The 25,027-nt window shown below is 46.9% G+C and overlaps 1 protein-coding gene across 3 annotated transcripts in view; it reads right to left on the bottom strand.

The window, feature by feature from the left end:
• The window catches only part of ZNF475 (zinc finger protein 475), a 67,801-nt gene extending 49,139 nt beyond the window's left edge, over positions 1 to 18,662 (bottom strand). The window contains exon 1 of one of the 3 annotated variants that reach the window (XM_089334855.1): positions 17,892 to 18,662. The gene's annotated coding sequence lies outside the window, so the exon portion shown is untranslated. Of the gene's footprint in view, positions 1 to 11,418; positions 11,647 to 17,891 lie in introns of those variants that run through there. The other 2 variants (XM_089334856.1, XM_070075787.2) reach the window with 2 other exon arrangements.
• Between the last annotated feature and the right edge of the window lie 6,365 nt (positions 18,663 to 25,027).

Below are 25,027 nucleotides of genomic sequence, written 5' to 3'. Positions count from 1 at the left end.
TGGAACCTCTCCAGGTAGAAGAGGGTCATAACGGCAAATGAGAGCATTGATGTGATAGAGTTGGCCCAAAGACGGGGAGTCCATGCTGATATCCTTTGTGCTCCTGATGAAGAAAGACACACAAAGTCGTCCAGCTCAGAATTTGTCACTTGAGGGCTTGGGGAATGGCTGGGCTGAGCTGTCATCTGTGCCCAGACCTCGGGTTCCACTTGGTCTGCTGTTGCAGCTATGATGTAACTGCAGAAGTCCATGTTTTCCTAGATGGATGGCTTCCTCCTTCATTTCCTCATATCATGATTCTTTAAAATGTATCCCACCACCCAGATATCAAGAATCAATGTTTTTTTTTTTCAGTCCTGATGGTGATGTTCTAACTGCATTTTAATCAAATTTTTATTGCGGTAACTGTAGATTCAAATGCAATTGAAAGAAATATGAGGTCCTGTGAACTTTCTGTTTTCCCCAAGGGTAACATTTTGCAAAACTGTAGCATAATATCTTTATCAGAATATTGATGTTCAAGCATCTAATGAGCTAAATCAGAATCCCATTCTACTCGTACTTTGTTTATATTAAGCTCCCCACAATTTGCCAACATAGTTGAGATACTAAAAACTTCCAATACTACACAGACTCCTTGTGTCAACTTTTTATAACCACACCCACCACCCCTCCTCTGCCCCCACCTAAGTCCCCATACATTACTCCTGGAAAGCACTAGTCTTCCCCCACCCCATTTCTAAAATGTGGTCACTTCAAAATGGGACATAAATGAAAGCATACAGTGTGCAACATTCGAGGACTGCTTTCTTCCCCTAGCAGAATCCCCTAGAGACTCACACAGTTGTTGTGTGGCTCAACACTTTGCTGCTTTTAATCGCTGAATAATATTCTGTGGTATGTACGAGGTCCTTCCAAAAGTTCACGGAAAAGTGGAACTGAAAGCAGGAGTTTATTTTGTAATCTCTCTGTGCCTAGTTTCATCGTATGTTTAGTGTGGCAATAGCACTCACCTTGCAAGTCTATTGCAAGACTTAAAGTCAAGATGAGATTCTTAGCACAGCGGCACGGGATAATTCTGATATCTTAGTTGTAATTAGATGGCTTTATGATCTTTTTTCTTTCATTTTTTTTTATTTTTATTTTTTGACAGCCAGAGTGGACAGTGAGAGAGAGAGAGAGACAGAGAGAAAGGTCTTCCTTTGCCGTTGGTTCACCCTCCAATGGCCGCTGCGGCTGGCGTGTTGTGGCTGGGGCACCACACTGATCCGATGGCAGGAGCCAGGTGCTTCTCCTGGTCTCCCATGGGGTGCAGGGCCCAAGCACTTGGGCCATCCTCCACTGCACTTTCCGGGCCACAGCAGAGAGCTGGCCTGGAAGAGGGGCAACCGGGACAGAATCCTGCACCCCGACTGGGACTAGAACCTGGTGTGCCGGTGCCGCAAGGCGGAGGATTAGCCTATTGAGCCGCGGTGCCGGCCGTTTTCTTTCATATATTTTAATACATGGCCCAGTCAGATATCAACAGAATTGGGAGATTAACTACAGATTATTTAAAATCATTGTCCCTTAATAAGAGCAGATGCTTAGCATAGTTGAAAGCTGCCAGCTAGGACATCTGTGCCCCATTCCAGAGTATCTGGGTGGAAGTCCCAGTTCTGGTTCCTGTCTCCAGCTTCCTGCCAAGGCAGAGCCTGGGAGGCTATGGTCATGGTTCAAGTCGTTGGGACCCTGCCACCTATGTGGTTGACCTGGATTGAGTTTGAGGCTCCTGGCTTCAGCCATTGTGGGCATTTGGGGAGTGAAACCACGGATGGGAGTTCTCTGTCTCTTGAATAAATTTTTTTAAAAAAATGTGTTTTAATATTCTGAGTCAAAAGTTTTCATTCTCTAGCTAACTCAAAACACATTTTATTCGGATTTTAATATATTTCAACCTGTAGTAAGAAATACTGACAGTGATAAAAATTTTATTTGCTAAAACTATGAAATCAGTGTGAAATACTTAACCCTGCTGCCTCCCACTCCTCTAGCCCCTGCTAAGGCCTCTGGCCTCCCCTCCTGGTGAGGCCGCCACTGGAGCAGCTCCTGTCTGTGGCAGCACTCAACTCCCTACCGAGGGCCGGAGCAGATGTGGACAGAGATTGGCCTGGAGCAGAGCCCGGCTGTGGGCAGGCCTCTTTCTAAACCCTCTAAAGAGGCAAGCAGCACTTCTGCTCAGACTTCGGAAATAAAGCGAGAGAGAGAGAGAGGCCATACCAAGGCAGGAATGACAAAGCAAGCACACAGGACGCCCGAGGATGCGCACTTTGCTCAGCAGAAATAAATGCTGGTTCAGAAGCTCCCTTGACCTCCATGGAATCTTGCAACTTCCATGAAAAGTAGGCGAGAGACCCCAATGCACCCAGCCTGTTGGCTAGGAACCCTCCCCCCCCGAGAAGAGGTAATCCCTGTGTTTCCCGGAGCCTGCCTGATCAGTTCTCCGTTCCCAGGCACAGGGTGCTGAGAAGAAGCACCCCACTGTCTCAGGGGTACTTATTAAGCTTGGGAAAAGCAGTGGAGGATGGCCCAGGTGCTCGGGCCCCTGCAACCCATATGGGAGACCCGGAAGGAGCTCCTGGCTCTTGCCTTCAGCCACTGCGACCATCTGAGAAGTGGACCAACGGATGGAAGATTTGCATTCTCTCTCTCCCATCCATGCCCTGTGTAACTCTGACTTTCAAATAAATAAATAAATAAATATTAAAAATGAAAACAAAAAGACAACGCATACATTTAGAATCTATCTTGTAAATATCAGGTGGAAAAATGACACAATTTTAGGCCACATGTCTTGACCTTTCTCACTTCATTGTAAAGCTCTAGTTGCAAAATTAACAATGAAATATATGGTTACATTAAAGATTAGTAAGCTGTTAGTGAGTTACATTTAAATTATTTTATTTGGGCAAAGAGTGTAATTTTAGCTAACACAGCATTCCTGTGCTATGCATCAATATTCTCAGTTGAGAACTTTATTTGCAAACGTCTTACCACCCACAAATGCAATGATGTTTAAGACAATTAAACACCACTTGACCTTATGTTTTTACATAGGAAATAGATTAACAGAAGAGGAAAACATGGTTTTAATTTTTGTCGACTTAAATGTCATGTGTTTCATATATACGATGGTGCACTTGGAACTGAACCGACAAAACAATCCAAGATTTATCTTCTTTTAATATTGCACAATCAGTGTGTTTGAGAGGAAATGCCATGAACTGATTCAAGTCATGTAAATAATTTTTTATCAGACATTTACAATTTTAAAGTGAATCTTAATGTCTTTCACAAAATAAACAAAGCCATTTCCATCTTTTCAATGAATATATACATATATGTGCTTGAGACGATTCTGGAATTTTATTAGTTATATTGATTATCTTCACACACACACAATGCTCCTCACACGTCTCTCTCTCCACATTCGCTCCACATCATGGGAATGCATTGGCAACCACTGCCATACTCTTCATTTAGCGTTGAGTCCATGCCAGGAAGCCAGTCCATTTAACACATTTTGCTCATGATAAGTTGGACTGAAACTAGGTCAGATGGTACTAATGAGAATGGTTGGCTGAGAATCTAACTGAAAACTGAGTTCTTTCTAAGTCTTTCCAGCTGCTTCCTTCTTTCATCATCTTCTATCCTCACACCTCTCATTTGGTTCTAGCGCATTTCGCCGTCATTTGATGCAAAGAGACTTGCAAGGTATCTTTTAATGGGAGGCGTCACCCAGTGGTGAGGCCGGGGTGAGAGAATGTTTTCTTTCGTCCCAACTTCCCAGCTGGACGCTCAGTCAGGGGCAGGAAGAAGACAGCAGCAGCAAAGGTGAAAGGCGCTGACACTGAAACCATTCATCATGCTTTCCCATAAATAAGTGCCTGTTAATAATCTGGCGGGAAAGAAACATGCTGCTCAGGTCACTCCTTGCATTCCCCTCTGCTCCCTTTCTCATCTCCTGTTCCTTCTGCATCTGAACACAGCTCCTTTGCCAGATGTTCTCACTCCTGTCTCCTTGCACCCTGTAGAACTGGATCACCGCAGAGGTGCTGCATTAACCCCTGGAGAAGTCTTCCTGCATGCAGCATTGAAGTGGCCGATTGTTCCGGGGGGGGGGGGGGCGGCGGCTGCAGGCACTCACATGCCTAATTCCGGGCAGGTGAGCCGATGTGTTCACCGTTTTGTGATGTTTCAACCCCCAGAGGTGAATGAACACATCCACTTCAGCCCCTCTAATCTGTCTTCTTCAGAGTCGTCACTCTCAGCTCCCTGAACCTCCCCCGAGTGCTCCACGCTGTCAAGCTGCTCCCCACCGTGTTGACCAGAAGGCCCTCTTACCTTCTCACGCCCAGTCGCTGCCTTGGTCTCCATTCGCTCTTCCCTCCTCTCACCTCTCAGTTCCCCAGACAAGCCACGCCCCCTCACCTGGGAGAGTTGGCTGGGGGACTGGAAATGGCCGCTGGCTGGCCAGCCGGGCTTTGCTCTTCCCTGCCCCAAACCTTCCCTAAGACCTTTGTGTGGCTCTCGATCTGGTCCTGTGGGTCTCTGTTCAAATACAATCAATTCAGAGTGGGCTTTCCTTCCTACCTGCTCTTTCTCAAGTAATTTCTCTCTCTCTCTCTCTCTCTCACACACACACACACACACACACGTGCATACATGGACTGCTGCTGACACCACCATGACAACTCTGTTCTGTGACCTCACCGTTGTCTTCTTCATGGCACTTACAAATGTTTCGTTTTGTTGGTTTGTTTGCTTGGGTGGTCTTTGTCTCCTTTATGTGGGCATAAAATACAAGACACCGGAAGACGCTCACACTTGACCACTTCTCAGCACCCTGCCCAGTGCCAGGTGCACTGCAGGTGCTAAAAACACATAGTGAGCCGAGCTGGCTAATCCTCCACCTGCGGCGCCGGCACCCCTGGTTCTAGTCCCAGTTGGGGCACCGGATTCTTTCCCGGTTGCCCCTCTTCCAGTCCAGCTCTCTTCTGTGGCCCAGGAGGGCAGTGGAAGAGGGCCCAAGTGCTTGGGCCCCTGCACCCGCATGGGAGACCAAGAGGAAGCACCTGGCTCCTGGCTTCGGATCAGCACAGCGCGCTGGCCATAGTGGCTACTTGGGGGGTAAACCAAAGGAAAAAGGAAGACCTTTCTCTCTCTCTCTCTCTCTCTCTCTCTCACTGTCTAACTCTGCCTGTCAACACATAGTGAATATTGAATGAGCTGAGTGAGTTTAGCCTAATTTTGTATTAAAATATTAAGCAAAAATCAAGCTCATTACTTAAACAGAAGAATAGAAAAACCATAGAAGTCCTTTAGAAAGGACAGTTGAACAGCCAGTTATGTGGTATTTTCTCAAGCCTTCAGCAGACCTGAGCATCCAACTCTTTCATTCCTCAAGGAAGCAGTGCATGATGGTATTACAGCATCGGAACTGTAAGGGTGCTGAATCCAAGATAAGCGATGGGCCAGTGCAGGGCTGTGGGCTGCACCTCACCCCCAGGACTGTTCGTGAAGCCCTCAGCAAGCAGAACAGAAAGGCTGAGCTGCCCCAGGGAATGGAACTCAACAGGCACGACACGGGCAGCTGCGGGACTCCCTGGCCCTACGCACCAGGACGCTGCACAGGAAGAAAGCAGAACCACAGAGCTCCAGTGTAGGCACCGTGTTTGAGTGCTGAGGACTCACTTCTCCCTGCTAGCCTCTCTCGTCGGAAGACAGCCCCTGTGTCACAGGCACTTGAAGAGCAGTACTGAGGTCACGGGGCTTGAAATATAAATGTATGAGTTAGCGGGGAGGCATCGGGTCAGCACTCCTTGAACACGAGAACCAGAGTCAACGAATTCCGCAGGCCACATCTGGCCACCCAGCCACCTCTTTCTGTGAATAAAGTTTTCCAGAATACAGCTGCTCTTCTATGTGGGTGCATTTGTCTTTAATTGCTATGGCCCTACAGTGGCCCATGGAATGGCCTTCAAGGCCGAAATTATTTATTATATTAACACAGATGAAAAAACACTCCAACCCCACGTATTAGGTCATGCAAATGAGACTCCATTTTAAAAACATAAAACATCCAATTATTAATCAATGTGCATTGATAAAACAGCACTCAATGCAACAGAATCCTGCCAAAGTCTGCCTGCTCTGGGCTCGATCAGTCTTCCTTTTAGTCTATTCTAAAATAAATGCTTGCTTACAGGCATTCGAACTGCAGGTTGCCATCGCTTCTGCCCTCGCGACACTGGTTCCTTCACCCACTCCCTGTCTGCTGCCCCAGCACGGGGTCTTCCTAGCGCCACACTTGAGCGCTGGGATATTTGGGAAATGTTCTCCCTGGGTCTCAGCCTCCCTGGGAACCCTCAGGGCTCCCCAGGAAGGGGGCTGTGGAATTGCTTACATTCTTGACCATTCTAGAACTGCAGGAACTCCTGAGAGTTTGGGAAGACGATTTAAAGTAACAGTACCCATCTGCTGAAATCAGGCGGACCCCGAGAAGTGACCGCTGTGTGAAGGTGCAGTTGTACCCAGGAACAGTGTGTAAGATTCGGAGCCTAAAACAAGCTGGGAAATGCAACGGATCAAAATGCTAGTTTACGATTTCAGACTCAGAAACGTGGATATTTCATGTCAGTGACAGCAACATGTGGAAGGGCTGGGAAATATTTTCCTTAGGAAATGTGGTTGGTTTTTTTTCTTTTTTTTTTTTTTTTTTTTTAGGAGAAGCAGAGTAGGGGTGGGAGCCTAGTGACAGAGAGAGCTCCCATCTGCTTTTCTACTCTCCAAATACTGGCAACAGCTGGGGTTGGGCCAGGCAGGCGCCAGAAATTCAATTTAGGACTCCCACATGAAGGGCAGAGGCCCAACTTCTTGAGTCATTACCTGCTGCCTCCCAGGGTCCAGATTACCAGGCAGCTGGGGTCAGAAGCCAGGTACCCCGATACGGGGCGTGGACACCGTCATCACTAGGCCACGTGCCTGCCCCGAGAAACATGCCAGTTGGATCATTTTCTGCCAATTCACAGGGATTTGCAAGGACAGCCACTCTGATGGTCCTTCCACTCAGCACCGCTTTTTCTCTGTAAATTGTAGTTGTGGAAAATCCGTGTTAAATAAGCTGCAGAGGAGATGCAGTAAATACGGTTTCCTGGCAGAAATTTTGAGCAATGAGATATTCTCCCCTCCTCTTTCCATGTCTAGAACAGTGTCTTGAATGCAGTAAATATCAGTAAGTTATTGGACAAATAAGTTAACATTAAGTCCAAGTCACAATTCTGTACAAACGGGTTTGAAAAGTACATTTCTTAAGACTGGGATTATGATTCTCGAATAATTTTAACTATATTTTTGACTTTTGCTTATTATAGAATTACTGAAAATTAGGTTCCTGCCTAAGGAAATATTTGGGCACCATGTAGGAAAGAATCTCCAACTTGTTTCAAATTTTTGTACATGGTTCCACTGGCAAGTAGTCAGAGAAGGACTCACCTTGCATATTTGTCGTGAATACTTCACTACGTACAAGCCAACATCAATTGGCTTATTAAAATTAATGATGCCAATAATCCTAGACAAACAGATCTGTGGAACAGAATAGGGAGTCCACAAATACATGGCTACCAACACATGTGGTCAACTAATTTTCTACAAAGGTTCAAGACAACTCAATGAAGAGAGGAAAATATTTTTGATAAATGATAGTGGAATGACAGGAATCGTGAAGGGAGAAAATTATTACCAACTCCCCCACTGCAGCCACTCACAAAAACTAACTTAACATGGACTGGAGAGCTAAATAAAAATAAAGCTATAAAGTTCCTATAAGAAGCGTAAGAGAATATCTTTATACCTTGATATTTGTAAAGACTTCTTTGGAAAAAAAGAGCATTAAATATAAAAGAGAAATGCATCAAACAAAATAGCCTCTAAGAAACTTCAGCTCTTAAAAAAACTATAAAGAAAATTGGGAGTGGGAGGATTTGGTGCGGTGGTTAAAATGCCACTGGTGATGCCTACCTCCTTTATCAGATCAAAGCTCTCTGCTTTCCATCTAGCTTCCTGCTACTGTACACCCTGAGAGGCAGCAGATCATGGCACAAGTAGTCAGGTCCTTGACACCCACTTGGGGCCCCCACGTTGAGTTCTTGGCTTCTGGCTTTGCCTTGGCCCAGTCCTGGCTATTTCAAGCATTTGAAGTGTGAACCAGTGGATGGAAGCCCTTTCTCTGTCTGTTTCTATGTCTCTCTGCCTTTAAAATAAAAAGTAAAAGTAGATGAAAAGTAATTTTTAAAAAAGAAAATTAAAAGGTAAACTACAGATTGGAAATTTGTACGCAGACGCTGTATCTTGAAAAGGAACACATACATCTACACATATATCCATGTGCATATATATCTAGTTAAGACCTACACACACACACACACACACACACACATATAACCCCCATAGTATAACACATACTTATAAAATAAGACAACTCAACTTTAAAAATGATCAAAAGTGTTAAGGATATTATTCACAGCAGAATATGTATAGTCAAAAAGTCCATGCAATAAAACTCTACAGAAAAATGAAAACAAACACCAGAGAGATATGGCAGTTACGCAACTACAATGGCTAAAATAGAAAGATGGCCAACACAAGAGTTAGCAAAGATGTGTGAGAGGAAACCAGAGCTCCCATACATAGCTGATGGGAATGTGGATGTTATCATCAATCTGAAGGCCGATTTGTTAATTTCTCACAAAGGTAAATGCACACCTACCCAGTGGTATGAACATTCCAAATAATTACTGAAGAGCAATGAAAAATGTTTCCATAGAAAGTCTAATGTGTTTATAGCAACTTTACACATAATGGCAAAAAACTGAAAACAAATATACAGCAATAGGCTAAATAAAAAGAAAATTATGGCATATTAATACAATATGAAATTACTTCAGAAAGTTCATAGAAAATGAAATCAAAGATAAGTCTATTTTAGTGCAAAATGTCATTGCAAAAAAATCATTGTGTATGTGAGGTCTCCCAAAAGTTTGAAGAAAACACATATTATAAAAAACTACACATGGGGCCGGCGCCGCGGCTCACTAGGCTAATCCTCTGCCTTGCGGTGCCGGCACACCGGGTTCTAGTCCCAGTCGGGGCGCTGGATTCTGTTCCGGTTGCCCCTCTTCCAGGCCAGCTCTCTGCTGTGGCCAGGGAGTGCAGTGGAGGATGGCCCAAGTGCTTGGGCCCTGCACCCCATGGGAGACCAGGAGAAGCACCTGGCTCCTGGCTCCTGCCATCGGATCAGCGCGGTGCGCCGGCCGCAGCGCGCCAGCCGCGGCGGCCATTGGAGGGTGAACCAACAGCAAAGGAAGACCTTTCTCTCTGTCTCTCTCTCTCACTGTCCACTCTGCCTGTCAAAAAAAAAAAAAAAAAAAAAAAAAAAAAACTACACATGGATTTCAATTTTTGCAACAAAATAATCTTGTTTTTTAACTTTATTTTTATGAATTTCTTGAAGTGACCTTATAGAATCTTGTTTCATAATAAGAACCAAAAAAACTACTGATACACGTAACATCATAGATCCTGCTCGAAAATATGGTGCCAAAAAGTCAGAAACAAGATAATACATATAGTATATTTTGAATGATCTCATTTGGAAGAACCCCTAGAAGCAAAGCCGATCTGTGGTGACAGAACACAGATCAGCGGCTCCGTGGTGGGAAGTGCGTGGCTGGAGAAGTGCCTGCTCAGTTGGTGAATATGTTCTTGTGTTGCTGTCTTGGGTGGTTACCCAGACATAATCATTTGTCAAAACTCAACAGCTGCTTAAGATGGGTATATCTTAATCACCTGAATTACACATCACAATGTAAAAAAAAAACAAAAACAAAAACAGAAAAAACTGAAATGCACAGACATACAATTAAGAGACACATCAACACAACAAGCCTATGTAAAAATGCTCAACTTCAAGAGTTATCCAGAAATGCCGATTATGACTACAGAGATGTATCATTTCACACTCATTATAGTTAGACATTCATCTTATTGCCAATCAATTTCACTCAGAGGTTTCAAGCCAAGATAAACAAAAACATGTAAGAGGGGTTATGCAACATCTGTCTTTCTGTGTCTGGCTTATTTTACTTGGTATCACGTCCTCACGTTCCATCTATGTTATCACTAAGAGCATGATCTTCTTACGGCTGAATAATGTTCCATGATTCATCTGTGTATCTAATCGCATACACATCCCTATACATGTGCTCTCATCATTTCTCTACCATTCATCTACTGATGCCACTCAGGTTGTCCCCGTATCTTCACTACTGTGAACAACGCTGCAGTGAAAGTAGGGTGCAGGTGGTCTCTTCATGCTGACTTCACTTCCTTTGGCTGCATGAAGTGGGATTGCTGGATTGTATGCTAGTTCTATCTTGAACTTTTGGAGGCAACTCCCTACTGTTTTGCACATGACTGAATCAGTTTAGATTCTAACAGTGTCCCGGAGACCCCTCTCCTCCACACCCTTTTAAACACTTGTTATCTTATGTCTCTTTGATGACAGCCACTGCGATTCGACTGCATTTCCTTGATTGTCAGTGATGTTGAGCATCTTCATACACCTGTTGGCCATTTAAGAATGGTGGTTACCAGGGACTGAGGCATGGAGGGAATATGAAACAACCTCAGAATCTCTGCTGAGCCAAAGAAGTCAGAAACGAGAATAGACATTGATTGATTCTATTCACATAGGTTAACCTTTACTGTATTTATGGTTTGGTGATAGAAATCACCAAAGTTACAAGAAAGTTATAAGAAAACTTTCTAGGGTGATGGAGACGTCCCATACCTTGACTGAAATGGCGTGTATAACTGCACGTGTTCATGAAACTCACTGATTTTAGGAACTTGAATTTAAGAACTCGAGACTGGCTTCATTTCACTCTATGTAGATTACATCCTAATTAATACTAATAACAACAATATCCCAACCAAGTTAACTGAGAAACCATGACCTTTATCGCCATTTTCCTTTTATGGATAATCTGAGTCATAAACATGTAATCTATTAGAACACTTAATTCATAGTTCACCTGTCATTGCCAGCATTGCACAATGAAATAGAAATTTAGAATAGAAATATAGAAGTTTAGAATAGAAACAGAAGTTTATAAATGGAAGTTTTTAACTTAAGGACCAATTGCATTTTTGGAAGATTTTTCCATAGCCAGGAAATATTTCATGTATACAGCTGAGAAGGATGTGGAAGAGACCAAGCATATCTGAAATGAGCAGTCGTTATTAGCTGAAACGAGAGGTTTAAGCTTTCGGAGCTGCCAGACAACAGAGAAAGAACACATTTTCCAAAAGTCTTACCTTGAACCTTTGCTCTTTCTACGTTTATCCTGACATGCCAAGGCCCTCTGAGGATTCCGGGAGGGGCCTGGAGGCAACAGGGGCACAGGAGCTGGGAGCTCCCAGGGTCACATCCCCTCTGTTGGAGTCCCTATTGGTGTGTGAGGCTGCCTGGTAACAGAACCACAGCCCTGGTTGCCTGGCTGTATCCTGGCAACCTGTCAACAAAAGGGACGGAGGCTGAGTTCTCCAGGAACTGATGGGAAAAGTTGAGAACAAGGGCCAAAGGAATCAGCAGAAGAGGGAGAGTGCAGTCACCTGGAAGGTGACTCCAGGAGCTTTGCCAACGGACTGAGCATCTGAGGGGAGAGGCAGAGGGATTCAGGGCACAGCCTCTTGGTGTGGAAATGCCATGGAAACACAACCAGCTCTCAGGGAGCTGCAATGCCAACGTCCACTGAGTAGCTTGTTGTTCTTTGTCTCGGGACGTAAGCGTACAACTACCTAGGAAGAAGAGCTTGTCCTCTCCCAGACCAGGGGGTCAGACATTCCCCTCGGCTCACAAAGGGTGCTCTACGTTTTTGTCTAAAACGCAAGAAACTTGAAGATATGGAAGTTACGCTGAGTTTATCTACCCAACACATCCTAAGATGCAGAAAACACTTTTAAAAACTACAGTTAACAGTGGACACTATCTGAAGTGATCTTTTTTTTGTGTCTTATATTTACAAATTCTTTGCAATTTTAAGAAAATTGTGGCATAATCCCACAGTGAAATGACCTGCAAGTGGTACAGTTCATCAAGCAAAAGAGCTGACCAACTTTGTGAAAAGCGCACCCTCTATTGCTGGAATGAAAGAGAGGGGCTACAAAGTAGAACAAACCGTACGGTCTCATTCAGCTCTGTGTGTGTGTGTGTGTGTGTGTGTGCGTGGAACTGCAAGGACAGGAATCAACATGCTAGCAGTGGTGACTTATGCTTGGCGAGATCCAGGAACATTTTATTAAATATTCCTTAGGAGTAGGAAAAAGGGTAAATATTCCAAAACCCTGCCTCTCACCTGCAGAAATGGAGTTGAGACAGGGAAGTAAGTCGCAGGACTACTAATTCCGTTGAAGTGACTTCAAACCACACAGTCAGAAGACCCCATTGGACGATGAGTTCCAAACCCTAACTTGGCGCAATGCTCTAAAGATGAGCAGAAATGTCCACAGAAGTTCAGTATCTTGATAGTACTTGTACTATCACATAAAATATTTCTAATTCACATGCTTTTCTTTTGAAACCATACATAAGATACCATATAAAAATAATGATTGTCTAAGGTGACACAGGATGTCAAGTGACTAAATATCAAGATGAGAACAAGAAAACTTGGCTTTACCTTAACACATTAATCCTTTACACGAACTACACACTCTATTGGCCCTATTGTGAGCTATTTCTCTAAGGAAATTGCCCAATAAATACACACCATCCCAAATTATATTCAGTCCAGTGACTGGCTATTTGGGCCAGATGGCAGTACAGCCAGGAAATGCTGGCCTAGGACAGAATGACAGCCCTGGAAGACATCGCGAGAGCAGACAAGTCCACACTCAGATGGGGCAAAGACTTTTTTCTCCGGACGGCAGTGACTGCTCTGAGGCGGCCTGAGAGGGACAGGACTCCCAGAAGCAGTCAGCGCGTGGTGGCCAGCCGTGCATTCGCGCTGTCGCACTGTCATCGGCTGGTAGACAGTGGGGCATTCACGGCCTCGCGTTCCCATGGCGCGCGCCCAGCTGCCAGCTGCTTCCCCGCAGTCAGCAGCCCCGCTCTGGAAATCGGCTGCAGACGAGGCTTTGTTTTCTCCCAGATTCGGAACTCTCTTTCAGTTCCCGGGTTTGTGTTTTCAGCCTCAATTCCATCTTGGCAAAAGAGACCTTCCCAAGTTCATTCTCACTCCATTCTCTCTCTCTCTCTGTGCATCTCACTTTTAAAGGGACCGAAACTTCCAGGCTGTGTGTGTGTGTGAGCAAGCTCAGAAGGCTTCTTGGACATCAAATAGCTCTTACAACACACAGCCTTTTGATGATTTAAGTGTAAAGGAAGCAGAAACATATGGATTCTGTGCCCCATAAATCACACAACAATCTAAGAAATAACCCAGGGGGGATGTGCTCCGCACACTGTCCTGTTTGCACCCCACACGTCGGAAGAATTCTTGGAAGCCGATGAGTCCACAATACATGTTTCTAACATGTACGTATTCACATGTAAGTATTCTAACATGTAAGTGTTCATTCCTGTTTCTGACATGCGCAGGGGAAGCCCTTGATTTACCACAACAGCTAAACCACCCACATCTGTCCAGTGGGCAACCCGCAACCATTGTGAACCTGAAGATAAACACGTTCCTCCCTCTCTTTTGCCTCCAGACTCTCAGCTCCACCTCGGACCAAAAGCACTGACACAAGTGATCTGGTTTCTATTGCATCAGCTTTCCTCACCTAAAAAGAATTGCAAGTCATTTCAAGTCATGTGGTACCAATCACGTTGGTGTTCCCCGTGGGACGGCGCCAGCCTCCAGCCACCAGCCAGATCTGACCCCGTGGCAGCAGCCCCACCACAAGGAATTCTGGCTTATTTTCCCTTCATAAAACCACAGCTGTTGCGCCTGCCCTTGGCGTCCTCATGAAGGGTAAATCACGGTGATGTTTACAGAGCAGATGAAGCGCTTCTCCCTGCTTGTGACCACCCTCGTGTTTGTTCACTGATGCAAACCTCAGACCTGACTCCACTGGCCACTGATAACCTTTTTGAGATGGCTTTAATGGGGTAAGGGCTACATTCTGTGTGCAAGATTTTTTTTTTTAATAGCAGCAGCAGGAATCCAAACAGGAAGTTTGTGAAGTCTGGCAAAATAAGCCCACAGGGTGCCTTTCTGTCTTCCACACAGCTAGTGTTGACCTCACTCTTATCACTTAGCTCAGAAGCAGCAAGGGCCAGCCACCAGATAGCTCTGATCCCAGATCCTTTACAGCCTGCAAGGGATCTGTGTTGGACAGACAGGGGCATTAAGAGACTTGCTCCCCACTGCGAGATGAATCCAAAGCAAATCTGAGATGGGGCTGAATGTCTCTCCGGAGCCCACTGCCTCCTGCACCTCTTGCTGCCTCACTGCCGTCTAGAACGTCCCAATCTCAGAAGAGAGGATTTTTTTTTTTTTTTTCAAATCTGCATTTTGTCCTAAGGTCAACCTTTGTATCCTTTGAGTTTTACCTAAGGCACCGAATTTGAAAATGTCTAAACTGAAAACACTGCAAAACGTATCCTGTGGTAGATTAGAAAGGGAGACACAGTTTCAATACAAACTTTCAAAGCTTTAGAAAGAGGGGCTGGTGCTGTGGCGCAGCAAGTTAATCCAGGCTTGTGCTGCTGGCATCCCCTATCAGAGTGCGGAGTCCTGGCTGCTCTGCTTCCGGTCCAGCTCCCTGCCTACGCACCTGGGAAAAGCAGCAGAGGATGGTCCAAGTGCATGGGCCCCTGCACCCCAGAGGGGAGAGAGATCAGAATGGAGTCGCTGGCTCCTGGCTTTGGCCTGGCCCAGCCCTGGCTGCTGTGGCTATTTGAGAAGTGAACCAACAGATGGAAACTCTCCCTGTCTCTCTCTGCTAGTCAAATAAATAAGTAAGTAAACAGATAAATAAAATTGCAAAAATACTTAGAAGGAGCTACTGAGGTTCATGTAACAGAGTCCCGCCCAACAGACCCCACAGCCTGGAGAAGTCCTTCTTTTTTTTTTTTTTTTTTTTTTTTTTTTTGACAGGCAGAGTGGACAGTGAGAGAGAGACACAGAGAGAAAGGTCTTCCTTTGCCATTGGTTCACCCTCCAATGGCCGCCGCGGCCGGCGCACTGTGGCACCGCGCTGATCCGAAGGCAGGAGCCAGGTGCTTTTCCTGGTCTCCCATGGGGTGCAGGACCCAAGCACTTGGGCCATCCTCCACTGCACTCCCTGGCCACAGCAGAGAGCTGGCCTGGAAGAGGGGCAACCGGGACAGAATCCAACGCCCCGACCGGGACTAGAACCCAGTGTGCCGGCGCCGCAAGGCGGAGGATTAGCCTAGTGAGCCGCGGCGCCGGCTCTGGAGAAGTCCTTGTACCTGGGACAAAGCTTCTCCACCTTGGTTTTCACTGTTGGCCCCCAACATGAAATTGTAACACCACAGAGATTCCCTGTCTCTGCTCACACACAGTGGTCCCTTGGTGGGCCACAAAACAATATGGCATCTGAGATTATGTCACCCATGCCCCATCTCTCACTGCCTCCATGGGAGATGCACGCAGAGGGACATACATCCAAAGAGCTGACCTTGCTGGCTCAGATGATCTCATGGTCAAGTTGAGGTACACAAGTGACCAGGTGGCTACTTGGTAACCATGATAACACTTCCCAAATTTCCCAGACAAAAAAAGCATAGCAAATATTCCCTAAAGTGTGCTTAAAAGGAAAATGAATTTGTTTGAAAAGGGAGAAATAAATGTATTATATTTTCTATGCATTTGGGTGCTTTTATCACAGAGACAGAACACTTAGAGCTGAAGCAGATTTCAAAACAGCATCGAATCCAGCCAGGCTCCTTCAGGCAAAATTTGTTACTGGACTGATTTTTTAAAATTGGAGAGGGCTCTAAGCAGACAACACTAAGTTACCGTTATGTGGTACTCTATTTAAATTCAGAGTTCAATTAAAAATATTGTCATAGAATTCTCCAGCTTTGTCTTTGCCATTATACAAACATTGCTAAACAAACTGAAAGATTCCTTTCTTTTCATCTCACTGGACCAGGGAGGGGTGTTTCTTCAGTATTTTATCAAGTGTTCTACTGATAAGAAAATATTTTGTATATACTGTGTAGTAAAGTCTCCTATTCCAAGGACTTGAAATTCTGGGTTTTAAGTATTTACTGCGGGTCTGCACAACTCATCATGATTCTGGCTTTTCCACCACCCTGGCAGCACCCACCCGGCTCTTGGACCTCTCTTCCCAACACCCCTGAGTCTGGACCGAACACTGCACTTGCAGAGAGCAGGAACTCAGAAGTGTGGGCCCACGAACCTGGGCATGTACTTTTTTTTGTTGTTCAAGGAGATAATAGGGAGGAGTTTTGTTGAGGATGACTAAAAGTCACAAGATGTTAAGGCCAGATTAGCACTTCGCTCAAGTTTTCTGTTTCATAGAATATAAACATTCTGACATTTCCCCCTCTCTTTAAAAGGCTTTGGCACAGGTCCCAAGACTTATGGCATGTGAACCGCAAATATTTAATAAATGTTTAGTCATAGCTGATGATCCAAGGATTTCTGAAGCTGGTTTATGTTAGCGTGTTCATGGTTGATAACAATCTAATATTTTGCCTTTTCAAGTTCATTTATGAGGGGCATCTCAACCTCTTAATTAAAGACAGTAAGTTATATGGGAATCTCTTCTCTCTCTCATTCTTTATAGCAGTCTCAGAAGGGCAGGATGTTTCCTCTCTCTGGTAATTTGCTTTCCTGGTTACCCCCTCCTCTCTAACACCTTAACTTCCTCCTGTTCCACTGGTTTCTTTCCTGAACCTTCAAACACACTCAAGAGTCCTCTGGCTTAAAAGTGACCCGTGGCCCCCTCCTTTTCCTGTGAAAGAATGGTCTAAGCCATCGACTCCATCCACCTTCTCTCTCCCTTCACTTTAATTAGTTGATAAATTAGAGAAGTCCCGTCTGCTGTTTCACTTCCCAAATGCTCACAATGGCCAGGCCTGGAACTCAGTCCAAGTCTCCCAGGAGGGTAGTAGGAACCCAACCCCTTTACCTGCTGCATCCTGGGGTGCACACTAGCAGGAAACTGGAATCAGGAGGCAGAGCTGGGATTTAAACTCAAGCATGGCACCGTCTTAGCTGCCACTGCAGATGCCACTCTCCCTTCTACTGCCCCTCCTTCTGTCTCTGGCTTCCTTTCCTCTCCACTTTTTTTTTTTTTTTTTTTGACAGGCAGAGTGGACAGTGAGAGAGAGAGACAGAGAGAAAGGTCTTCCTTTGCCGTTGGTTCACCCTCTAATGGCCACCGCGGCTGGCGGCTGGCACACCACGCTGATGCGAAGGCAGGAGCCAGGTGCTTCTCCTGGTCTCCCATGGGGTGCAGGACCCAAGCACTTGGGCCATCCTCCACTGCACTTCCCGGGCCACAGCAGAGAGCTGGCCTGGAAGAGGGGCAACCGGGACAGAATCCGGCACCCCGACTGGGACTAGAACCCACAGTGCCGGCGCCGCTGGCGGAGGATTAGCCTAGTGAGCCGTGGCGCCGGCCTTCCACTTCTTAAACATCGTCAGTTCCCTCCCCACCAACTCACCCACGGGTCCTCCTGGTTTCCACCACCTCCAGTGACCTTGGTACATGAACTGCTGCTGCCCTCCCACCCACTAGACATTCTCTCCTCCCGTAACTGCCCCATTGGTCGCAGGGGAACTTACCAGCTCCTCAGACGGCATCAGGACCGATGTCGTGCAAACGACGCCTCCAGGGAGGAAGGAGCCCAGGTTTCCGGCGTGCTCCGGTCACCACGCAGAGTGCATGGCAGAGAGCTGGCAGCTGCTCAGAAGGGACTCGTCCGAGACTAGGAAGAACGAGCAGAGGCTATCCTCGTCCTGCGCCAACCCTTGTGCTGCGCCATTTGCAATGAAGTTTCTGTCTCTCTTCACTTCCGAGTTCCTGCAGATCTTTGCTAGAGACACACACGAGGTTATAGCAACCGGATAGCGGGGCTCAGGGAGTCTGAGTTTATTTTCCTGGTGGAGCCTGCTTCTTGGCCTCTGGAGCCCTTCAGCTGACTGACGGAGAGACAGCACCATGTCCTGCTCACCCAGTTGGCTGCCTTTCATTCTGTAGGAACCAGAACTTTTTTTTTTTTAATCCATTTTTATTTATTTACTTTTCACTAGTTTGAAACCTTGGGAGGTACAGCATCACACAGGTTCTGTGTCCAGTGGCTTTCGCAGGAAGGTTGCTTCGGAAGTGGCCCGAACCGCACCACTGCTTCTCTGAGAACCAGTTCTCTTCCCTCGATGGTTCTGGCCCTGCTAGGTTTGCCGCCAGGAGTCGCCAGGTTGCTGTTTGCTTTGCTCACATCAGCATGTCTCTTTCCCAAGGGGAATGCAGTTTCATCTCAAGCATAAGCCCCCTCAACTGTAAGAAGCACTTGATGCTCTTCCAGACAGAGCTGCCTTTTCATAGCCATGCTCCCAGTTGGTCTCCACCAGCTCCAACGTGGCAGAAAGAGCCCAAAACAAAAGGTGACAGGGACGTCACCCCCCCACCCCTACCCGGGTCAGTGATTCCCAGCTGGTGGCCACCGCTCTACCCCCCAGAGACATCAGGCAGTGTCCGGAGAGATTGTGACAGTCACCAGTGTGGTGAGGGAATGGCCATCAGTGGGTTGAGGCCATGGGTGCTGCTAAGCACCCGGAAACGCACCACGTAGCGCTCCACAAACAGAATGGCCTGTTCTGGAACATCAGCAGGGCCACGGCTGAGCCTGCACTCGGGATGCCTGCGTGTGCACTGAGCTACGAGTGAGAACGCTTGCCTTCTAGAAGAGGCCGAGTCAGCAGGCCTTTCCAGACCCCTGGTACCTGACTAAGGGGTCCTGTGGTACATGGACCTGCAGGCACAGAGAGGCTAACCAGGTCTTCATTTTCCTACTGACAAGAAGCAAGGACACCTTTGCACCGTACACACGGGCCCTGCCTGGCTCACTTCTCGGTCCGTGTGCTCTTGCTGAGTCACGTGCTCCAAGCAGGTGAGCTGCAGTCATTGGTTCTTAGGTGACTGAGGCTGACGTCACTCGTGCAGGGCAGAAGTCAACCAGAGAAACAGCCAGGGTGGAGGACGAGGCCCAGTCTCTCCCATGAAAACGGCAGTGGAGTGAGTAGGCGGGGATAAAGCTAGGGGCTGTCTGATGTGCGGCCAGTGCAGGCTCAGGTGGGGGCCAGAGTGAGTTATTTTATTTTTTATTTTTTGACAGGCAGAGTGGACCATGAGAGAGAGACAGAGAGAAAGGTCTTCCTTTGCCATTGGTTCACCCTCCAATGGCCCCCGTGGCCGGCGCGCTGCGGCTGGCGCACCGCGCTGATCCGATGGCAGGAGCCAGGTGCTTCTCCTGGTCTCCCATGGGGTGCAGGGCCCAAGCACTTGGGCCATCCTCCACTGCACTCCCGGGCCACAGCAGAGAGCTGGCCTGGAAGAGGGGCAACCAGGACAGAATCTGGCGCCCCGACCAGGACTAGAACCCGGTGTGCCGGCGCCGCAAGGCGGAGGATTAGCCTAGTGAGCCGCAGCGCCGGCCCAGAGTGAGTTATAAGCAAACAGGGAGAGAGGACAGTTGGGGGGTCAAGGGGCACCTCTTGACCTCAGTGATGACCTCAGTGAGGTGAACTTGACCGTAACCAGATTCTACCCTTGCTGGGGCCTCCTTTGTTGCAACCTCTGGGCCCTCGATCTCCCAGCTTTGCTGTCCTGCAAGGCTTCCCCTTCCAGTACCTTCTTCCTCCCCCCCCCCAACCCCCGTGCTCTCTCTCTCCTAGCAGCAGTTCAATAACCAGCCACTGAGTTTTTAACTTGTCGGGGAGTAGGATACGTCTCACACCTCATGGTGTCATCATTAACGGTCTTTTATCTCTCCAGCATGAGGCTCAGATGGAAAATCTTATTTCTGTAACTGCAGAGTCACTGCTGTAAGAAATATTAGTTCTTCTGCAGTCTAAACTCTATTCCACCTGGTTTGAGAAAAGAGGTATAGGAGGGCAGTCCAGAGGGAGAAAATTAGCCTTCCAGCTTCAAGCAGAGCCAATGAAATACAGTCTTTCTCACTCTTTCGCTATTAGTAGTTCCTTGAATGGCAGATATATGCACACATGGTATGTATATTTCTATACATACATACACACACCACACACACTGCACACACATATATTAAAAACTGGAAAATGGAAAGTAAGTTCGACTCCCATCCCTGAATCACAGGGTCCCATTCTACGACCCGACCATCGACTTCTCTGAGCAGTCTCTTGTGGCAAGCTTCCGGAAGCTGGACACTGACAGCCGGACCCCTACGTGTGCCTGCTGCCTCCTGACCTCCAGGCCAATGCCCTGCCCATCCCTCTTTGCAGCCACCGCAGCTTCTATTGCCCAAGACGAGCCGTGACAAAACAGATGACACATCTGTGCTGCTGAAGGAAAATTCGGTGACTCAGATGCACACAGATTGTTCCATGCACCTTCATCCTCATGACCAGGTAACTCTGCCAAGGTTAAGTGGTGACATTCTGATTTACCAGGAGCCTGGATACAGCTCACAGCGGATGAGACACTAAAATTCAAATACCAAGAGGGGGAAAAAACATATTTTCTTAAGGTTTTCAGTTTGATAATCATACTAAACATTGGCTCTGTTGAGAATACTGGTTTGCTTTTAGTTTAATGAATATTAACTAAAAAAAACAATAATATTTCCTCCCAAATCACCAATTAATCAGCAAATCTTTAAGTTTAAGATCAGGTTCCCCAGCATGTCTGAAATCTCTGTTTAGCATCTCAGAGAAAAGTGTCCAAGGGCCTCTCTGTTTTCTCTGGCCAGAGGAAGCTGTACCCAATCCAGACTGTAGGTATGAAATGCAAATTCAGCCCCCAGTGGCTCTGCCATTTACAAGAACCTGCCTTTGAATAAAGGAGGGCTACATTTCCTTGGCTCCTCTGGAACCCTGCAAATAGGAACTCCAGGCCTCCTCAGCTTTTGTCCCACTGGGTTGCCTCAAAGTGGACAATTTTCACAAGTTTGCTTTGGCTCCCATGGCAGGGCTTTTTATTGAAACTCACAGTCGTTCCAATGGGCGGCTGCCTGCCAGCACATCTCTGTAGGGGCCTCCCTGCCAACGCGATGAGAACGACGTGCACCTGCCCTGTGCCAAGTGCTCTAAGGAGGGACCTGGCCCCGACCCTTTGCTCCCCCGAGTCTGACCACGGACACAGCTCCCCGTTCAATGACAGGGCATCCTGTTGGGTGTGTCTGCAGCATTTCTGAAGTCCATCAGCCATTTTTTTTTAAAAAGACTTACTTTGGGGCCAGCACTGTGGCTCAGTGGGTTAAAGCCCCGACCTTCAGTGCTAGAATCCCATAAGGGTGCTGGTTCGAGTCCCAGCTGCTACTCTTCTGATCCGGCTTCCTGCTAATGCACATGGGACAGCAGCAGAGTATGGCCCAAGTGTTTAAGCCCCTGCCCCCATGTGAGAGACCCAGAAAAAGCTCCTAGCTCCTGGCTTCAGCTTGGCCCAGCCCTGATCATTGTGGGCATTTAAGGTGTGAACCAGAGGATGGAAGACCTCTCTCTCTGTGTCTCAACCTCTCTCTGTAACTTTGTCTTTCAAATAAATGAAAAAAATAAATCTTTAGAAAAAACTTATTTTCATCTTTTGAAAGGCATAGTTGGGCCAGTGCCGTGGCTCACTTGGCTAATCCTCCGCCTGCAGCATCAGCACACCAGGTTCTAGTCCTGATCGGGGCGCCGGATTCTGTCCCAGTTGCTCCTCTTCCAGGCCAGCTCTCTGCTGTGGCCCAGGAGTGCAGTGGAGGATGGACCAGAACCTTGGGCCCTGCACCGGTGTGGGAGACCAGGGGGAAGTACCTGGCTTCAGATACCTGGCTTCAGATCGGCGCAGTGCGCCAGCCGCAGCGCACCGGCCGTAGTGGCCATTTTGGGGGTGAACCAACGGAAAAAAGGAAGACCTTTCTCTCTCTCTCTCTCACTGTCTAACTCTACCTGTCAAAAAAGAAAAGAAAAGAGAAGAGAAGAGAAGAGAAGAGAAGAGAAGAGAAGAGAAGAAAAGAAACGCATAGTTAAAAAGACAGAGAAGAGGGAGAGGCAGAGAGGGAGCGATCTTCCATCTGCTGGTTCACTCCGCAATGGCTGTTTCTAGCCTAAGCCAGAAACTTCCTCAGGGTCTCCCATGTGGGTGCAGGGATCCAAGCACTTGAGCCATTTTCTGTTGCTTTCTCAGGCACGTTAGCAAGGAGCTGGATTGAAGGTGGAGCAGCCGGGACTCGGAGGTGCCCATATGGGATGCCGGCATCACAGTTGGCCTCTTTACCTACCACTATGCCACAGGGCCGGCCCCCAGTCACCCATTTCTATATTGAAAACTTCTCTGCTTTTTCCCTGCAAAATGTTTCTGTTTTTCTGAGGTTACATCTAACTTGTTCTGTCACATCAAACCAGTAAGCCAACGATGAGCTGGGTGCACTGGGGAAATAAAGTAAGAAACTGAAGGGGAAAAAGTGAGATGGATGCCCCAGACTCACCCTTACAATGCCCCTGAATAACCAAGAGGAAAGCTCTCTCCTTGAGAAGGCTTCAAAGCAACAGTGCAGCTGCATTTATTTCTATTTGTATTTGCAGCTCAACGTCACATGAAAATCACTAGGACGGCCAGCCAAGATTGGCTTCAACTAGAGTTTTGTCCCAAGATTGAGCTGTGCCGTGCACCTTCCCTTATTTTATTATGTTTTTCCTACATGCCATCTTGCCCTTGAGTTGCACTACTTTGCATGATTGAAAGCTTGTTGTAACTTTCCCCTATGAAACTCCCAAGAGGTTGTCATGTACTGGCAGTCAACTTTGGAAAAGCACAATTCTCATGTTTAAAGTTGCAATGAAGTCCCCTAAGCGTCTGTTCTGTAGCAGTGTTTACAAACAGTCTTTTTAGTAGATTCTCCAACAAGGCCAGAGAACGAATGCATAGCAAGGGGAACAGTGTCCGTGAGAACAGATTTTATTAGTCGTTCTAGGGGAAAAGATTTCATACCAACCAGAACTGGAAAGAAACCTGTTATTTTACAGTCTTCACCTTCCCTTCAATTATGCCAGCTTTAGTGTTTTCCCTTGGGTCACATAGTGCTCTGAAAGCTCAAGATTATGAAAACAAGAGACCCTTCCAAAATCACATGGGTAAAACCTCAACCTGCTGTTAAAAATACTCCCAAGGAGGCCTGCCGCTTCCATGGGTTCTGTGAATTCAGTCACAACGGGCAGCTCAGAGCTGCAGAGAGCATGCTCCTGTGTCAGTCTGTACTTGGAAAAATACCACGGGGTATCAGCATCCGGCGTTCAAGAGAGACAGAAGGCAACTTGCCGAGAATGGCAGAGTATACACCAGGATGTGCCTGGGTCTCAGATGATGGCATTATGTCACTGAAGTCAACTAATCGTGTGACTCCCTCCTTCCAGATTTCTTACTTCAATAGGATATAGCTTATGTCACCACTTGTCATTTTTTTTCACTGCATGCAACCGAACAGCTCTTAGATGTTACACAAACTAAGCTGCTCCATTCAGGAAGAGGCTTACAATCCAGCCAGCCCGGAGGCAAATCGCTTGCTCAATAAGCAGTCACCTGCAGAGCCGCTGGGCCTGGGAGGTGAGGCATCTAGGGCTGCAGAATTCTGGGAGCAGAGACCACTCCCCCTTGTGCTGCTGGAGAAGCACTACTCTGAGAATTGTAGCAATTTGTTTTTTAACCTCTGCTACAAAAGTAGGGAAAAAGACAATGGAGAGAGGCAAAAGCTCTTCTATTTGCTTATTCTTGCCACCCACTCTCGGAAGTGAGACAAGTGCAGGGCCGGCACTGTGATGTAGAAGGGTAAGCCTTCCCCTGCAGTGCCATGCATCCCAGATGGGTGCCAGTTCGAGTCCTGGCTGCTTCACTTCTGATCCAGCTCCTTGCTAATGTACCTGGGAAAGGCAGCAGGATGTGGCCCAAGTTGGGCCCTGTACCTATGTGGGAGACCTGGAAGAAGCTCTTGGTTTTGGCTTGACCCAGCCCTGGCCCCTGCGGCTATCTGGGGAGTGAACCAGTGGATGGAGGATATTTTACTCTCTCCTTCTCTCTCTGTAACTCTGCCTTCCAAAGAAAGAAAGAAAGTAAAAAAAAAAAAAAAAAAAAAAAGAATTCTCCCATGTCTGAGTTCATGAAGTGAAATTAGCCCGTGAGACTCATTAGCACACTAAGACACATTCTGGATTTAATACTGAGGATACAGGTTGTAGCATCACAGTAAACAAATGTGCGTTATTTCAGGGAAGCATGGCACTTCTTATCCTAATACTTTGAACCTTTTTGCTTGATCCTAAGTATATTTTTATCCCCAAATGAACCCCGATCTTTCCAGTTCTTTCTAAATCTCTGGTAGTTTTCACTGGTCACCTCAGTTTTCTTACTATACTGGCTTACAATCTTACCTATGTGAAAAACAGCTGTAGCTTACATGATAAACTCATGCCTCACTTCAACAGCCTGAATGCCAACAGTGCCAGTGAGATACGCAACTTTGTGGTGTCACACATCAAGCTCCTTGTCACTTAAATCTTGTCTCTCCACCATCACGTGACTTCCATCTGATCATCTGGGGTGGCCATAGGGCTCCCACATCACAGCACTATTCCAACCACCCAGTAAGGGGCAAGAGGAAATGGAGGGGCTATTCCCCCAATAAAGAAGCAGGGCGGGGGCCCTTCAAAACCACGTGCTCAGGTAAAAGTCAAGTTGATCCCTAACTGAG

This window comes from Oryctolagus cuniculus, chromosome 6 (genome assembly GCF_051225735.1).
Source record: "Oryctolagus cuniculus isolate XC-2025 breed Fujian yellow rabbit chromosome 6, ASM5122573v1, whole genome shotgun sequence".
NCBI classification, from domain to species: domain Eukaryota; kingdom Metazoa; phylum Chordata; class Mammalia; order Lagomorpha; family Leporidae; genus Oryctolagus; species Oryctolagus cuniculus.
The sequence above is the reverse complement of the archived record's forward strand: the minus strand, read 5'-3'. Positions and strand labels throughout refer to the sequence as shown.